Genomic DNA, 16,069 nt, shown 5'->3' on the forward strand with positions numbered 1-16,069 from the left:
ATTGAAAATTATTTCATCTAAATGTTGGAGTTTTAAGAATTCTGAAAGAGTGAAAAATTAAACTTGCAAAAATAAAAAGGGATTGATGAATCAGAATTGTGGCTCACAAAGACATTGTATACTATAAACTGTTTTTTGTGCAGCCAAAGACTTTTATACTTTCTCAAGCAATTCAGCATTATTTTCAGAATGCTTATAATGTGTTCAGCAATAAAGTGATTAAAAAACCATAATATCCTGTCATAATTATTAGATTTTTTTATGGAAAATAAGTAGAACTTAATAAAAATGCAGCATATCTGAAAGTATATTATTTGCATCAAAGTAATAATTTTTAGATCTGACCACAAGCGCTATAATAGTTCAGAGACTACATTAAACAGCGTATGAACTGGAAATGGTACTATTTGAGATGTTACCTAAAATGATATACAATGTTTTTATACTTATTTGATGGAGGTAACATTTTATTTAATTGGGATTGAGTATTATGATTTAAAATGTTCCTTTGCTGTTTTCACATTGTTGATAAATTATTACTAATCCATAATTTAGTATGTAACACTTGTTTTTATTTATCCCATTCTCCTACTGCCTATTACTGTATTTAATATACTGTTATTAATTTTGCTTTTTTAAAAAATACACTATTAATATGATTATTTAGGGTAAAATTCTCATCGTTATGACACCAATAGGGTTAACAGTGTATAGTTTGGGGTATTTCTTTTATCCTATGACAAGTAAATTTTATAATTATGATAAAATAGTTACCAGGGGCAGGACAGTAGTGCTATGTGTATTTCTGTGTTTGTCTGTATAATTGACGTACTTTCAGAACACAGCTCTTTGGGGGTCAAAATAATTATTACGTAATTGGAGTTGGAGCTGATAATAATTAGAACATCCACATAATGTGAACACATAGTAGGTAAAATTTTATTTTAGTTATTTCTGTATATTATGAGAAACACTGAAAATCATTCTTGAGTACATTTTTTAACTGTCTGTTACTTTTAGGGATGGATAATGAAATGCATGAGTGTTTTGCCAATACTTGTAAGAATACTAAATTAAATTTTAGCAATCTTACCTGCATATAGATCCCATTTTAATGAACTGATCATCAAATTTCCTATTGTGCTTCAAAGTAATTACTCCTATTACTAATGAGAAGAGTGTAAAAATCAGCATGTGCTTACAAAAATAGAGTATTAAATATGTAAAGTATTTTCAATATAATGAGGATTTATTCCCATTAGAAAAATCTGAGGGATAGGTATGATCTTTTCTCCTACCAATTTGATGTACCATATTTTTCTAACCACATTTTGCAATGTGTTGAAATACGTGTTGCTGAGACTAATCTTTTTATGATTGCATTTTTTAGAATGTGATACTCTTTTCTGACTGTTAAGCTTGGTATATATTTGTAGGCCAGACAGACGGTCTGACACATAATATGTGTTTAATTAATATTAGTTTTCTTCCTCTGACCCCTCTTCACATCAATCTGCCTTTCTCTCGGATTGCTGTACCCTCGTTTCAAATAATTTATCTCCAATGTCTGAAAAGCTCTTGGACAAGTGTCAGGATTTTATATCCTTAGTGTCTAAAAACCTGTAGGCACTTAATTCATGTGTCTCATAGGAATAGAAATAAAGTGCTATACTGTTTCCTAAACCAGGCTATATAGGATTGAGAGAAGAACTGTATTTCTTGTATATTGTACTGCATTTCTCAATATCAAACACAATATCTGACATACACAAGAACTGCATCAGGAACCCATGAATTGTGAGGAAGCAGTGAATAGTGGTAATAAGAACTTACGTTTTCTGTCAGACAGATGTTAGCCTGAATATCCCCGCAACAGCATTCGCCATCGGTCATTAAGACTTTAGCCAGTTTACTTCAATTCTTCCTAAGGATTGGAATAAAATAATGTTGGAATATTAAGTTGCCCATAATAGTTGTTGTCTAGACTACTCATGTGTCTATTTGTGTCTCCCGAGATTAGTTACAATTTTACTATAAGTCTCTATTTTTCCGTTTTATTTCTTTTCCTTTTCCTCCCGGCCCCCGTGTCTATAATTCTCAGGCTTGTTGAATCTAGTTCATAAAATAAACCAAGACTTGAGAAATGTAAGAGAACCAAGATCACTTTATAAACCTATATTAAAAGATAAACTGGTAGTTTTAAAAAACCTAATAAATCTTCACAAAATTTAGGAAGTTGTTCACTTTTCAATGCAGTTTGAAATTCTCAGCACTTAAAAAGTCCTTGAGAGTCTAATTTAGGTCCTTTTAGAATGACCTCAGAAATTTAAATTTCAAGAAACTAATTTCCGTTTTAAAAATATTAGAGAAAGAAGGCCTGCCTGGGCCTATCCATTCCTTCAGCTCCTCAGCTGAATTCCATCCCACTCCCTGAGCCACAGCCTAGACTGTATGTAATGACTCATACCTTATTGTATAGCAAAGAGCTTATTAGTAACAATATCCTCTTTAGTTTTATTTCCTTCTCCACATAAACCAGATTACCTGACCCTTAGGTTGGGGATAAACCAAATACACATTTCCACATTACATTTGATCTACGTTAAAATGGTTTTTAAAACTGTTGAGGTCTGGTTATTGGGCCTAATTTGTGCCCCTGCCGTCCTCTTTCTTGAATAGGAGTGCTGGTCCAGGATATAATGCAGAAAAACTCCAGACCACCATGGATCCACTCTTTTTTTTTTTCTTTTCTTTTTTTTAAATTAAATTTATTGGGGTAGCAATTATTAGTAAAGTTACATAGGTTTCAGGTGTACAATTCTGTAATACATCATCTATATATCACATTGTGTGTTCACCACCCAGAGTCAGTTCTCCTTCCATCACCATATATTTGATCCCCCGTACCCTCATCTACCACCCCCTCCCCCTTACCCTCTGGTAACCACTAAACTATTGTCTGTGTCTATGAGTTTTTGTTTCTTTATTTGTTTGTCTTGTTCCTTTGTTGCTTTCAGTTTTATATCCCACACATCAGTGAAGTCATATGGTTCCGAATTTTTTCGTGACTTATTTCGTTTAGCATGATAATCTCGAGATCCATCCATGTTGTTGCAAATGGCAGTATTCTATCTTTTCTTATGACAGAGTAGTATTCCGTTGTGTACACCACAGCTTCTTTATCCAAACATCTATGTTAGGACACTTTGGTTGTTTCCATGTCTTGGCCACCGTAAATCAAGCTGCAGATAATTTTCAACCAAGGAGCCAAAAATACACAATGGAGAACAGAAAGCCTCTTCAGTAAATGGTGCTGGGAAAATTGGAAAGCCACATGCAAATGAATGAAAGTAGACTGCTATCTGTCACTATGGACCAAAATTAACTCAAAATGGATCAAAGACTTTTACATAAGACCTGAAACAATGAACTGCATATAAGAAAACATAGGTACTGAACTCAGGAACCTTGAGTTCTACGATGATTTTGTGAATTTGACCTCAAAAGCAAGAAAAGTAATAGCAAAAATAGATGAATGGGACTATATCAAACTAAAACTGCTGCACAGCAAAAGAAACCTTCCATAAAACACAGAGGCAACCAATGGAATGGGAGAAGATATTTGCAAACAATGCCCCCAGTTAGGGGCTAATATCCAAAATGTATAAGAAACTCATACAACTCAACAACAACAAAAGAAACAATCCAATTAAAAAATGGGCAGAAGACCTGAAGAAACATATCTCCAAAGAGGATATACAGATGGCCAATAGACATATGAAAAGATGCTCAATATCACTAACCATCAGAGAAATGCAAATAAAAACCACAATGAGATATCACCTCACCCCAGTCAGAATGGCTATCATCATCAAGACAAATAGTAACAAGTGTTGGAGAGGCTGTGGAGAAAAAGGAACCCTCATACACTGTTGGTGGGAATGCAGACTGGTGCAGCCATTATGGAAAGCAGTGTGGAGGGTCCTCAAAAAATTACGAATAGAATTACCATATGACCCAGCAATCCTTCTCCTGGGTATATGCCCCCCAAAATCTAAAAACATGTATTCGTAAAGACATCTATACTCCATGTTCATTACAGCTTTATTTATGGTAGCAACCATTCTTTAAGACATGCACATGTTATCCCCAATTGTGAATACAGATTAGTTTAATTGAACTTCCTGGCACATGAAAAGAGGCCGTGTCATACTCCTGTCTTCCCAATAGTTCCACCTACTTGCTGAACTTCTGAATGGGACTGCATAAATACTTATTGACTGAAAGTTTATTTTTAAAGGTTACTGAAACTTTATAGTAGATCTTTTTAATGCACCTGAGTGTAAGATAGTTAATCCCCTCTCCCCTAATTATTTAGGCAAAATTTAAATTACTTGTAATTTAAATAATAACACAGATGGTTTTCTGATGTTTAATGAATTATGTTGATTTAAATCACTCTATAATTATATGCCTTTTTGTTTTTTAAGCAAAAATAAAATAATTTGTATCTTATGTTTCATTAATTTTCAGAGAAATGGCTCCATTGAATATTTAATTATGTGTTTTTCATATTAGTAATTCATCGCATACTTCAGTTAACTGGCAATGTATATGAACTAGACATTCATTTTTAACACTTGCAGTCAATAGAGAATTTTCTTTAAATCCTTAAACTTCAGCAAGTAATTCATAAATCATGCAACATAATTCTAAAGTTGAACGGCTTATGCAGAGCGAAAGGAGTGTTTTGTAATGACATGAGAAAGATAAATTTCTTATTGGAAGAATTTCAATTTGGATTTTTTCTTGTATATACAAAAATATTCACATAGGTAATATTAAAAGAGACTATTAAACATGAAAATGCATGTATAATTCTCAATAGGACCAATTATGTCTATTTACTGTTATAAAAATTAAAATGATAGTTCATTATCTTTTTAAATCAAAAGTGCTTGACAAATGTATAGCAAAATGTTTCATTATTCTACTCATAATTTGCATCCAAAGAACTAAGCTATTTTAATATCACATGTAAATAGATATAGGTGAATAATATTATAATTCTACTACGTTTACATTTTTTATGATATGGTTAATGATTGGGTTTTTAATGCCTTTTGTTGTCATTTTTTTAGTTGACCAGAAATTAAAAATTAATTCAAAAATGCTTTTTTTTTTCAGTAAAATGGTTGTTTTATAATGGTTGTGTTAAATTTCAAAGCAATTAAATCTCATAAAGAATAGACACTTAACATAACTAATTGTGTTATATTTTTGGTACCATTTTAAAGAGAGAAAAAGGAAAATGTCAATTTCTTACTGTAATATGTGTAAAGATTATAAGTTTCTCTGTAGGTGCTACTAGAATTTGCGTATGAGAAATGAAAAACAGTTGATTTGGCAGTAGTTTATCATGTTATCATATTTTTTTAAGTATTGTGTAAAGAATAGAGGGGTGAGGAGAATTGAGAAAATAAGAGGAGAAACTAATGAGATGACAGATATCCAAGTAATGAGTGATGTAACTAACATTTCCACAAGACTTCCCTTGAAAAGTCTTACACAATTCTTCCAAATAATTATTTATTTTCAGTTAGTCAGAGATAAAAGTGAGAACTACATGGGGGGTGGGCAATGTGGTTCAGAACAGAGGGATTTGATAAAGTTTAGTGCAAGATACCAAGAACGCCAGAAAGTATAAGGTGTAACAAATGCAAAAATTAGCAAAAATCTTTCTTAGAGTTTTGACTTGTCATGAATAAAAATAGTCAGAGGGTAAGCATGAGGTTAACAACACGATATTCTCACCTAAATTTCAAGGGCACAGCTAACATTTGGGCTCTTTAGCGCGATAAGTAGAAATAATTTAAAGATGTGTTGACTAAATAATACCTTTGATACAATTTTAAACAGGTGCCACTTGATGAACAATGATGTATTTACAGCCTGACCCCTGTAACATCTGCAAATCAAGCCTATTCCATCTCTTGTCATCTCTCAAATTAGAGTGCCAGTAAGGACAAATTTAATCCCATCTAATTCAAGCATGCTTCTGTCATTTGGCACAGAGGACACTTATAGTAAATACAAGAAGGGAATTACTTCTGATTTACATACAACTCCAGGACTAGTCCTATAAGTAGAAAGGAAAGATAACAAGATAGGTGATGCTATTTGAGATGTTTATGAAAAGTTTGTCTACTTTTGGAATCACCCCCAATACCACCATTTGATCATATTGCCTAGAATTTCAAACTCCTCCTCTTATATCTTTGGGTTATATTTTTCTAGAAATCTACTTTGAAGTGCTTCTATTGCTTGAAAGAAAGAAAAAATGGAGCAGTTAGGAAATTGACGTCTTTATAATCGTCATTTTACTTTATGTGCTGATTGGTTGATTATGTAGTGTCTTAAAATTAATGTTTGTACATGTGTGTATTTATTTAAATCAATAATTACATGATAAGCAATAAGATGAACAGAGTACATCTCTAAATCACAGTGACTGGTAGACCCTGAAAGCAACAGGCACTTAAATAAAAACCTGAAAATTCCAATTCCCACACTTTTTTCCTCTTCTGCACTTGCTAAACAAAATTAACAAATAAATATACAAATAACGTTCCAAAAGTTTTCATGTAACACTTCACCCTTGCCCACCACAAACGTACTCCAAGTTGAATGAATATCTCAGATTAGGTAATTCAGGAATTCCATGGAAAGTGGATCTCAGTGTTACGCTAAAGGTTGGTTGAGCTGGAAAGCAGGAGGTAGCTGAAGGCACTCTTTTAGTACCCTCAAACATCAAATGAGTGCTAAGACTGATATGTAATAGTGAGTGTGTTACGTGTCATTGAGTTGGCTCCAATTCTTGATGAATTTATGAATAAATGATGTCCACAATGATCCATCCTCAACAGCCCTGCTTAGTTTCTGTAGACCAGTACCTATGGTTTCTTTTAGAAGGTCAATCCATCTGTTATTTGGTCCTGCTCTTTTCCCCCTGCCTTCTACTTTGCCCGGTGTCATTGCCTTTCCCAAAAAACCCTGCCTTCTCATGATGTGCTCGCTGTAGGACGGCTTCCGGATGTACGGGTACATGCAGTCAAACGTGGCAGTAAGGAGCTAAGAGTTTAATCGTGTTTCATGTCTGTCACAATCCCGACAGCCCGTGGCTATGGTTTGACCACGAGAGATGAAGAAAACTGAAATAAGTAGTGGGCACTATTCTGGTATTCTGGAGACAAGTCTATAGCATTCCTTTTCTGTTATACACTACAGCAAGGACATGGTTAAGGATGGATTGGGTTTGATATATGTTTCTTTAAAGCTTCTCCAAGGGAAAAAATAAATATTCTGTGAAAGTGAAAGTAAAGTGTATCATTCTCCTTCCTACTTTATCAAATCTGTTAAAGCAAAATTATATATATACGGCTAGCCATATATCAAGACAACTCTACACTTGTGACGTGATTCATGGACAGGCCAGATATATAGAGATACAACTTTAGCACTAAAATTGTCTGATTACATTGAAATCCTAGCACATCAGAAGTTGAAACTAACAGTTGTTCAATGCATTTTTAGGAAAGGTATTATCTCAGCATAATAAACAGCAATTGAAGTTGTTTCAAAAACTTGTTCTTAAAGATCTCACAAAATCACTATTCAGTGAAGTTCAATTTGTTTTTAGTCTTTTCATACTTATATGCTAATTCCTCCTGCAAAGAGAAATAAACTAAGAAACAAAAAGGATTTCAAATATCCCAGAAGCTAGAGCTTTTTCTAGCCATATGCTCTCAAATAGTGTATATCTGAAACATTAATAAATTCTGAAACTGTGCCCTTCTATTTCACCAGTTTCTTTGCTTCTTCTTTCCCTCACTCTAGTGCATAAAAACATAAATTCTAGCTTGTCAGGACCTACTATTGCTTGGAATCTTTACTGCCCACAGCCTAGGGTCTGCTCCATCTGAAAAAGGGAACATGTTTATAAATAGTTTGTTAAACAAAGTGTATACATATACTTTTATGAGTGTGTATCACATACATCTATAAATCATTGTTGGTAAACCTTCCAGCATTCTCATATGGGTGCAAAACTCCTTCTACATAAAGATTTAATAACTTTTATATCTTATTTCTGAAGAAGTAAACACCCTTTTAACTTTGATCTATAATGCCATTCTTCTTCTTTTGCATTATGGTTATTGGATTTGCCTTTATTTTAAGCAGTACTTTCAACCTTCTTTAGCATATTAGTGCAGCCTATATACTGAGTGCAGAATACCTTGATAGGAAATCACTGAGTGCTTGAAGCTAAGTATTAAGTGTTTGTGTTCAGTTTATCTTCATTATTCCTTGAGTTAGAGAATACTGTGTTTCCTTTTTTGGTCTTTTATCAACAGGGTTCTGAGCCTTGTAAGAAAAGAGCTTAGTGCCCAAAGTAGATGAGCCAAATATGCCAACACTTAGATTAGTAGCCTACATTTCCTATGTAATATTTTTGTTGGATGGTGAGATGAGGTTGGATTTAAGGAGCAAGCTATATTTAAAATATGGGCATTTCATTCTTTTAAAAAAGGAAAAGTTTTGTACAGGTATGATTAATAGACATCAAGCTCTAGGATTTAATAAAGCCTCCAAATATATTGATACTATGGAATTTTTTACTGACAAAATCAATGGAGCACTAATAACATAATTTAGAAATATTCTAAGTGCAGATCTGTCTCTTGAGTTTTATTATGCAAAGTAAAATAGCTTTTTTTTTTTTAGTTTCAGGTGCACAAGTAATACTTAGACGTTTATCATTTATATCTCTCACACTGTGTGAACGCCCCTCCCCCCATCCACTATCCCTCTGACCTCGCACAGAGCCATTACATTTCCACTGTCTCTATTCCTAATGCTGTACTCCTCTTCTTGTAAGTATGTACATATACATACACACACACACACACACACACACACATATATATATATATATATATATATATATATATATATATATTTATATATATACATAAACTTGTAGTTGACATTCATTATTGTTCAGCTTCAGCTTCAGGTGTACAATGCAGTGATCAGGCATCTACATCATCCCTGAGGTGGTCTCCCTAATGAGACAAGATCTTCTCTCAGACATCCATGTGTTAACTCAACAAAGTGTTCAGTAAAACATAGGGCCGTCCATTTGACAAGATCCAGTGATCTCCTTAGGAGATAGCTGTAGTATATAGCAAATTTCTAAGTAATTTTTTCCTTTGTCACATATGATTTTGAGTTTTGCTGGAAATGGTCATTCAAACTTATTTTACCCTAAACAAGTAAATAATATGGTTGCATAGATTACGTGGTTCTCTTTGCTTAGTAGTGTCAACCAGTAGTGTCAACCAGTATCGTATTGGTTGTTGGTGCCAATACAATGCCAACAGGTATCCCCAATGTAGGATGCAGTAAAGGAGGATACTTTATTCAGTGCAAACAGCTCAACTGTGATACAGCATGGCTGTAGAACAGTACAGCTATGGAACAGCTCAATGATGTTACAGCTCAATGATGAAACAGCATGGTGGTGAGGTAGCCTTGGGTATGAGGCAGCCCTTGGGTAAGGCCCATCTCTGGCTACATAGCTCAGCTATGGTCCCACTTGGTCTGTTCTGCTCTAGTCCAGTCTGCTGAGATGACTAGGTAACACTGAGACACGACAGCTCCTCTATGTTCTCATCTGGGGAATGGACTTCAGTGTTTCAGCTCCAGCCAAAGAAACACCGATTTTGGTGGAAAGGGAAAGTGCACTCTCCTAGCCAGAGGGGAACTGACTTATACAGAGATAAGTCCCAGGTCCTGATCCTTGGTTGTTCTAATGCAAATGAGAACTCCAAATGTTTAAAGTTTGATTGGTCCAAAAAGCACTGTCCTGATTGGTCAGAATGCAGCTGCTCTGGTTGTTCAGTTAAGATGCTAATGAGGATGTAGCTACACAGCTCCAACTGGGAAAGTCTCAGTCCTATTGTTGGAAGATAATTCTGAGAACTCCTTTATAAGGGTTGGCTCTGATGGCAAGAACACAGGGCAGGCAGGCAGGTCAGTGCGGGAGGCAGGCAGTTTAGTGCAAGCTTCTCCCGGAAGTGCAGCTTTCTTGAGAGCCTTCTGTTTAACAACGGCTACTCGTTCCTGGTGATAATTTGAACCCAGTTAACCACCAGGAGCCCTTCCCAACAAGTACATTCATTCTCAGGGTCAACGCTAGTAAAAACAAGCTCAGATATCAATTAATATGAATAAAAAATATCAAAAGTTAAGATACAATGCGATGCATCATGAGAAAGGGGCAGAGCTCATCCTGAAAACTTAAACAATGTCTTATATGAATTTAATGTGCACATCACGTAGCATATGTCATATATATATTTAGTAGATTAGACTATAATATTTTGAATCAAGCATATAAGGCATTAACTAGTTCTCATAAAACATAAACTATACAAAGGAAAATGTAAATTAAGATTTCTAAATCTTTCTATCTTGAAGTAGACATATCATTTTGCTATTGAAGGAAGATGGTATATTTTACCATAGCATCTCATTTTACTAATTCATGAATTTTTCCCGATGAAATGTTTTATTCAAATGCCAAAATTTTAAACACAAGTATCATAACAAAAATTCTCTTTTGAATGAAAGACTCCTACTGTGGCTCAACAGAGCAACGCTATTAAATAAATGATTTTAGCTCTGAGAACACATTCATAAATTAATAACATTCAATAGAACATTTTAGAAATGTTCTGTGAAAGTGACTAAATACTTATTTTGCATATATGTGTACATCACTTTTGAATTTTGACCACTTTTCAATTTTGTTTGGCAAAGCTAACTTAAATGTAAAATTAGCGGTGGTGTGGGGAGTGCCTTTAGGTAAACAGCTTTGGTGGCGCTGATATTCTCTGTCTCTACAGTGATTTGAGGCTCTAAAAATGATTCATTGTGAATCCATTTGAGTTAATATTTTGTACTGTTTTAATTTAGTTATCAATCTATAGGTGTAGTCTCATTATGGCTATCCATGTAGAAAAGAACAAGAAATCAGTTATTCTGAGTCAATCAAAGACTCTATAGACAAATGCATTTTCTTTTTTCATTTAAGTTAAGAAGGCTCCCTGTTGATATTCCCTTGTTATGTTACAATGTTCTGTCTCTTGCTTCTCTTTTTAAAAAAGAAATCATGCAGCAAAATGTCACGTTTTACAATTCTTTAAGACTTGGTTCAAACAAAAACAAAGAAAGTGAAAAGGATGTCAGAAAGCCTTTAAAATTAACTAGAAAAAAGAAATCCCGCCAAATTAGTAGATGTAAGAAGAAACTGCCTGTTAAGTCTAATCTGTCACCAGTCAAGAGTAGAAATACTATAACTACATGAGTTTATTAAGAACAGAAGGCAAGAAACCTCAAACAGACAGGGTTTAATCCTTTGATGCATATGCCAGCATGGTGAAGGGTATATACACCTCACGCAATGAAGCAAAGCAGGCAGCTTCAGGGGAAATAAAAATGGCATTTGCCTAAAAGACCCTTAAAACTGCTAGTTGAGTTAGTTATGCTTAAAAATCTCCTTTTTATTTGTTTAGACTAAGGTTACGTGATTTTTTTTCTATACTATGGAGACCTTTACTTTGTTATCTTTCATTTTTATTTCCTTTTATTATTTTTTTGAGAGAGGGAAGGATGATGAAATATTATAGATTGTTTTTTCTATATTGATAACTGATTAAAAAAGTATAAAATTACAATAATTCATTTTTGCCATAATATAGACACTTATTTTTATGCTAATGTAATTTTAGATAGATAAATATAGCTTTTAGTTTGAAACAAAAGGAATCAAGGCTTGCATATGCTATGAAAGTAGTGGTTGCTTTATGTAACTAAGCCAAGAAAATCTTAAAATGACCTAGATTTTTTCTTCTAATAATGTGAATTTATCAATTTTGAGTGATATAAAACATTGCCCATGTTTTTAACTAATTAAAGAATATATTGTTTAAATTCTGTTCACAAATTTAGACACAGAAAACAGTTTAGTGGTCACCAGATGGTAAGGGGTAAGGAGGGTGATAGGACAGGGTGAAACAAGTCAAATATTTGGTGATGGATGGAGATTTGACTTTGGGTGGTGAACACACAATGCAATATGTAGATGGTGAATTATAGAATTATACCCTTGAAACCTATATAATTTTATTAACCAATGTCACCCCAATAAATTTAATTTTAAAAAAGAAAAAAATAGTTGTATTAATAACAAATACATAGAGTGTTTTCAACCATTGAATTTATTTTTTTAAAAAATATGACAACTCATTTAATTGATACATGAAAATATTTTGAAAATAGATTATTAGTTTATGTAGTAAAATGGTGTGATTATTTTAATAGATCACAGATACATGTATCTTTATATTGGCTAAAACAGGCCTTCCTGATTTCTTGCATACAGCTTTAATTTGCTTGACAGTTTTTGACATCACAAACTTCTGCTTCCATACAAATAATTATTCACACTGGGAAATGATGGCATCTAATTCAAAGAGATTTTGTTGGACACAATGATTTTATTAAGAATAAAAGTGGAGTGGGATAGAAACTATTTGGTAACAGTCATTTGAGATATACATTATCATAATAACTTAATATTTTGTATTTTATGAATTTTCAAAAGATATACTGTTTATGTATCATTATAAGAGTCCTTATGAAAATAGAGGTTACATTAACCTATTTGTTATGATTTTCATTTCCTAAGTCTGACCTATTCCGTGCCAACATAAAATTAAGATATATTGATAAGTTTTTTGATACTACCACTTACTGAATTCATCTTTTATTATTTTAAACACTTTTTGAACTCCATAGTTTTGGGACTTACAGAAGTAGGATAAATTATATTTATTCTTCTGATTAATAAAGTGATTATTAAAACTTCAAGTTCATCAGGATAATTTTTTTCTTATTGTATTTATACAAATTAAAACAATAATATTTTTTATTGTAAGCCTATAATGTAAGTAATTTAAAGAGATTCACTTTTTTAAATTAGTTTCAGGTGTACAAAACAATGTAATAGTTAGACATTTACACCCCTTACAAAGAGATAACTCCCCTCCCAAAGAGATTCACTTTTTATTTTGAGAAACTCAGAATGATTTCCTAAGATATACACAGCAGTAAATCAATAACTTTAATTTTAGCAGGAAATAAAGGAATGGCAATGTTAAGAAAAAGTGGACCAGATACATGAGAAATTTAGTTGAAGTGCAGGCAATACACTACCATTTATTCATATTGTCTAACAGAGTTTCATCAGTAATTTTCCAACTTTCCTCTTGTCCTACATAAAATAATAATTTAACGTGATTATAATTTTACTATTTTAATATAGAAGCTAAAGTCAGAGTTTATAAAGTCAAGTCTGAATTTACTGTATCATTTACATGCCTTCTGGTTATATTGCTTGGTTGTAGGTTTTTTTCTTTTTTTTTCCCTATTACTACTGTTATTATATAACATGAGCATAGTAATTAGGAAACACTGAGCACTTACTCTGTGGCAGACTCTGAGCTAAGAATATTTTATGCACTGCCTCATTTAAAACTAATAGCTACATAAATTTTTATCCCTATTCTACATATGGTGAATCACTTAATAATAAGTGTCAGAACCAGCTGTAAACTCAGTTCTGTCTAAATTCAGTGTCTTAGCACTTAATACATTATAGTATTTTGAAATCCTTATCCCCCTTTCAGAGTTCAGAACCTAATGACTGATGATGTGTTCTGCAAATTGACCTAAACTCAACTTTAAATATTCCCTTCTCTTGCTGTTATGTACCCCTGCTTTAATAAAACTTGACTCCTCGCAACAAACCTACACCATATTTTCTTGCCTATCTGCAGTTATTTGCAGAATGTCTTGTTTCTTCATTGGCTGCCTAACATGACTTCAAGGCTTATCTCAAAACCACCTTTTCTAAAATTTGCTATAATTTCCCTAATTGAAGTCGCTTTGGCATTTTCAATTTTCTTTTTCTCATTTGCAGCTGAGACTCATACAGACCTCGATTGGAAGATAGCTAACTCTTCAGGCTCCTTTGAGACCTTTCACATAGTAGCTAATATCATTTAGATCAGTTGGATTATCCTCTTCCAAAAGTAAATGATTTCAGAAAGGACAGAGAAAAAATGTGGTGTGGTGTCTACAGTCCCTGCAGACCCTGCAGTAATTTTTTGCTTTCTGCTCATGTCCAACTTCATGATATCTATTTATTAATCTCTTCCTCTTCAGTCTCTTAGACACAGCTGTGGGCTGAGCTCCCTTACCTCTCACCTTGCTAATGCAATTTAGTCTTGGTACTATTTCTCCGTACATCTCATTTTTTCCATACTTCAATTCACCAAACAGAGAACTACTAGATTCATCTTCCTAAGTTTATAGCTGTAGTGATACAACTCTGCATTAGAAAGAAAAAGAAAAAAACAAACAAACAAAAAACTTGGTATGTTTCCTATTGCGTATAAATTAAGTTTAAACTACCTTGAACCCCCTCTTTAGCTCCTAAAAATAATCTACATATATGTCATGGTCCAGCCAATGTAAACCTGAGTAGCCCTCATATTTTCCTGCTTCCATTTAACTATTTATTTTGTTTAAAGTGCTCTTTCTAGATTCTGATTTAGATCACTTAATTTATATTGACCTCCTGGTCAAACTCAAATGGACTCTAATTCATGCAACTTTTTCTGTCCCCTTGTCATTTATGATAGCTCTGTCTTCAGACTACAAGGTCGTGCAACCTCATATCAATTGTTAGTACGTGTGTGTCACTTATTTATTTAATACGGTTGTATCAATCAGTCACATGCCAGACACCATTCTAGCTTCCAATAGAATATTGAATACAAATTTTGCCTTATTTTCCTATAGTGCAATACAAACATTTCATTAAACTACAGTTTAATGAAAATTATATATATATATATATATATATATATATATATATTCAGTTTAATGAAAATTAAATAAATATATATATATAAATATATGAATTATTACATATATGTATTTTTAAAAGAACTAATACTTTGGAACTGTAAGGAAATAGATGCAAATCCAGGTTCTACCAGTATGATTCGAAGCAAATTCAACTATGGAAAGGACATTTAAAAAAAATGATCTGCTAAGGATTCACCCTGCCCTTTTCTAAGGTCCATATCTTTTGCAAAAGGTTTTTTTACTTGTTAATTGAAGAGGCAGAGTGCCTGACAGAAGCATAGACAAACAAGTCTCCCAATTCTCTCTGGCCACAATAATAAGTTCAGACATGGGCATTTAACCCATTCTGAACCCACATGTTACAATGAGCCTCTTGCTGAGACTTTAGAAAAGAGACTCCGAAGTTTTGTGTATGGTGGTCTAGACGGTCTAGACCTACAGCAGTAATTTTTATACCATTGGAAGCCTAGATCTGAAACCAACACAGAAGATGACAGAGCCGATAGATTAAGAAAAAAAATAAGTTACGGTTAAATTACTGTAGACCAAATTTCACTATTATTAAGCTGGTTCTAGAATTTCCAGTGGTATAAGTCCCCAAATTCCATGTGGTTTAAAAAAGTTCAGACTGCGTATCCTATTATTTACAAATGAAAGAATTTAAGATTCGGTTTCCTTGTGTCTAAAATATGCGTATTTTCTACTTCACACTATTTTGAGTTGATTGCAGGATCTTGCCCAGTTTCTAGAACACAATAGGTGATTAACAAAAGTTATTTTCCTTTTCTCCTTGGGATGCCACTTTTTTTTTCATAGTATTTCCTGTAATGGTTATACTAATTAGCAATTAGTAAATATTTGCTTAAAAATAAGGCATTTAGTAATGTTTTTTTGAATGTCTGTCTGGCATGGTGATTCTATACAAAAGAAAAAAACGCAGTGAGCTAAGTCCCAGTTTGCAGCTTACTGAAAACGTCCCCATGGCCTTAGTGCTGTGGAGACAGGAAAT

The 16,069-nt window shown here is 33.2% G+C and overlaps 1 protein-coding gene across 5 annotated transcripts in view; it reads left to right on the top strand.

Annotated features, from left to right (window-relative positions):
• The window catches only part of FSTL5 (follistatin like 5), a 1,025,577-nt gene that overhangs the window by 983,807 nt on the left and 25,701 nt on the right, over window positions 1-16,069 (top strand). The gene's annotated exons all lie outside the window — the stretch shown is intronic.

Source organism: Rhinolophus hipposideros (assembly GCF_964194185.1).
Source record: "Rhinolophus hipposideros genome assembly, chromosome: 16".
NCBI classification, from domain to species: domain Eukaryota; kingdom Metazoa; phylum Chordata; class Mammalia; order Chiroptera; family Rhinolophidae; genus Rhinolophus; species Rhinolophus hipposideros.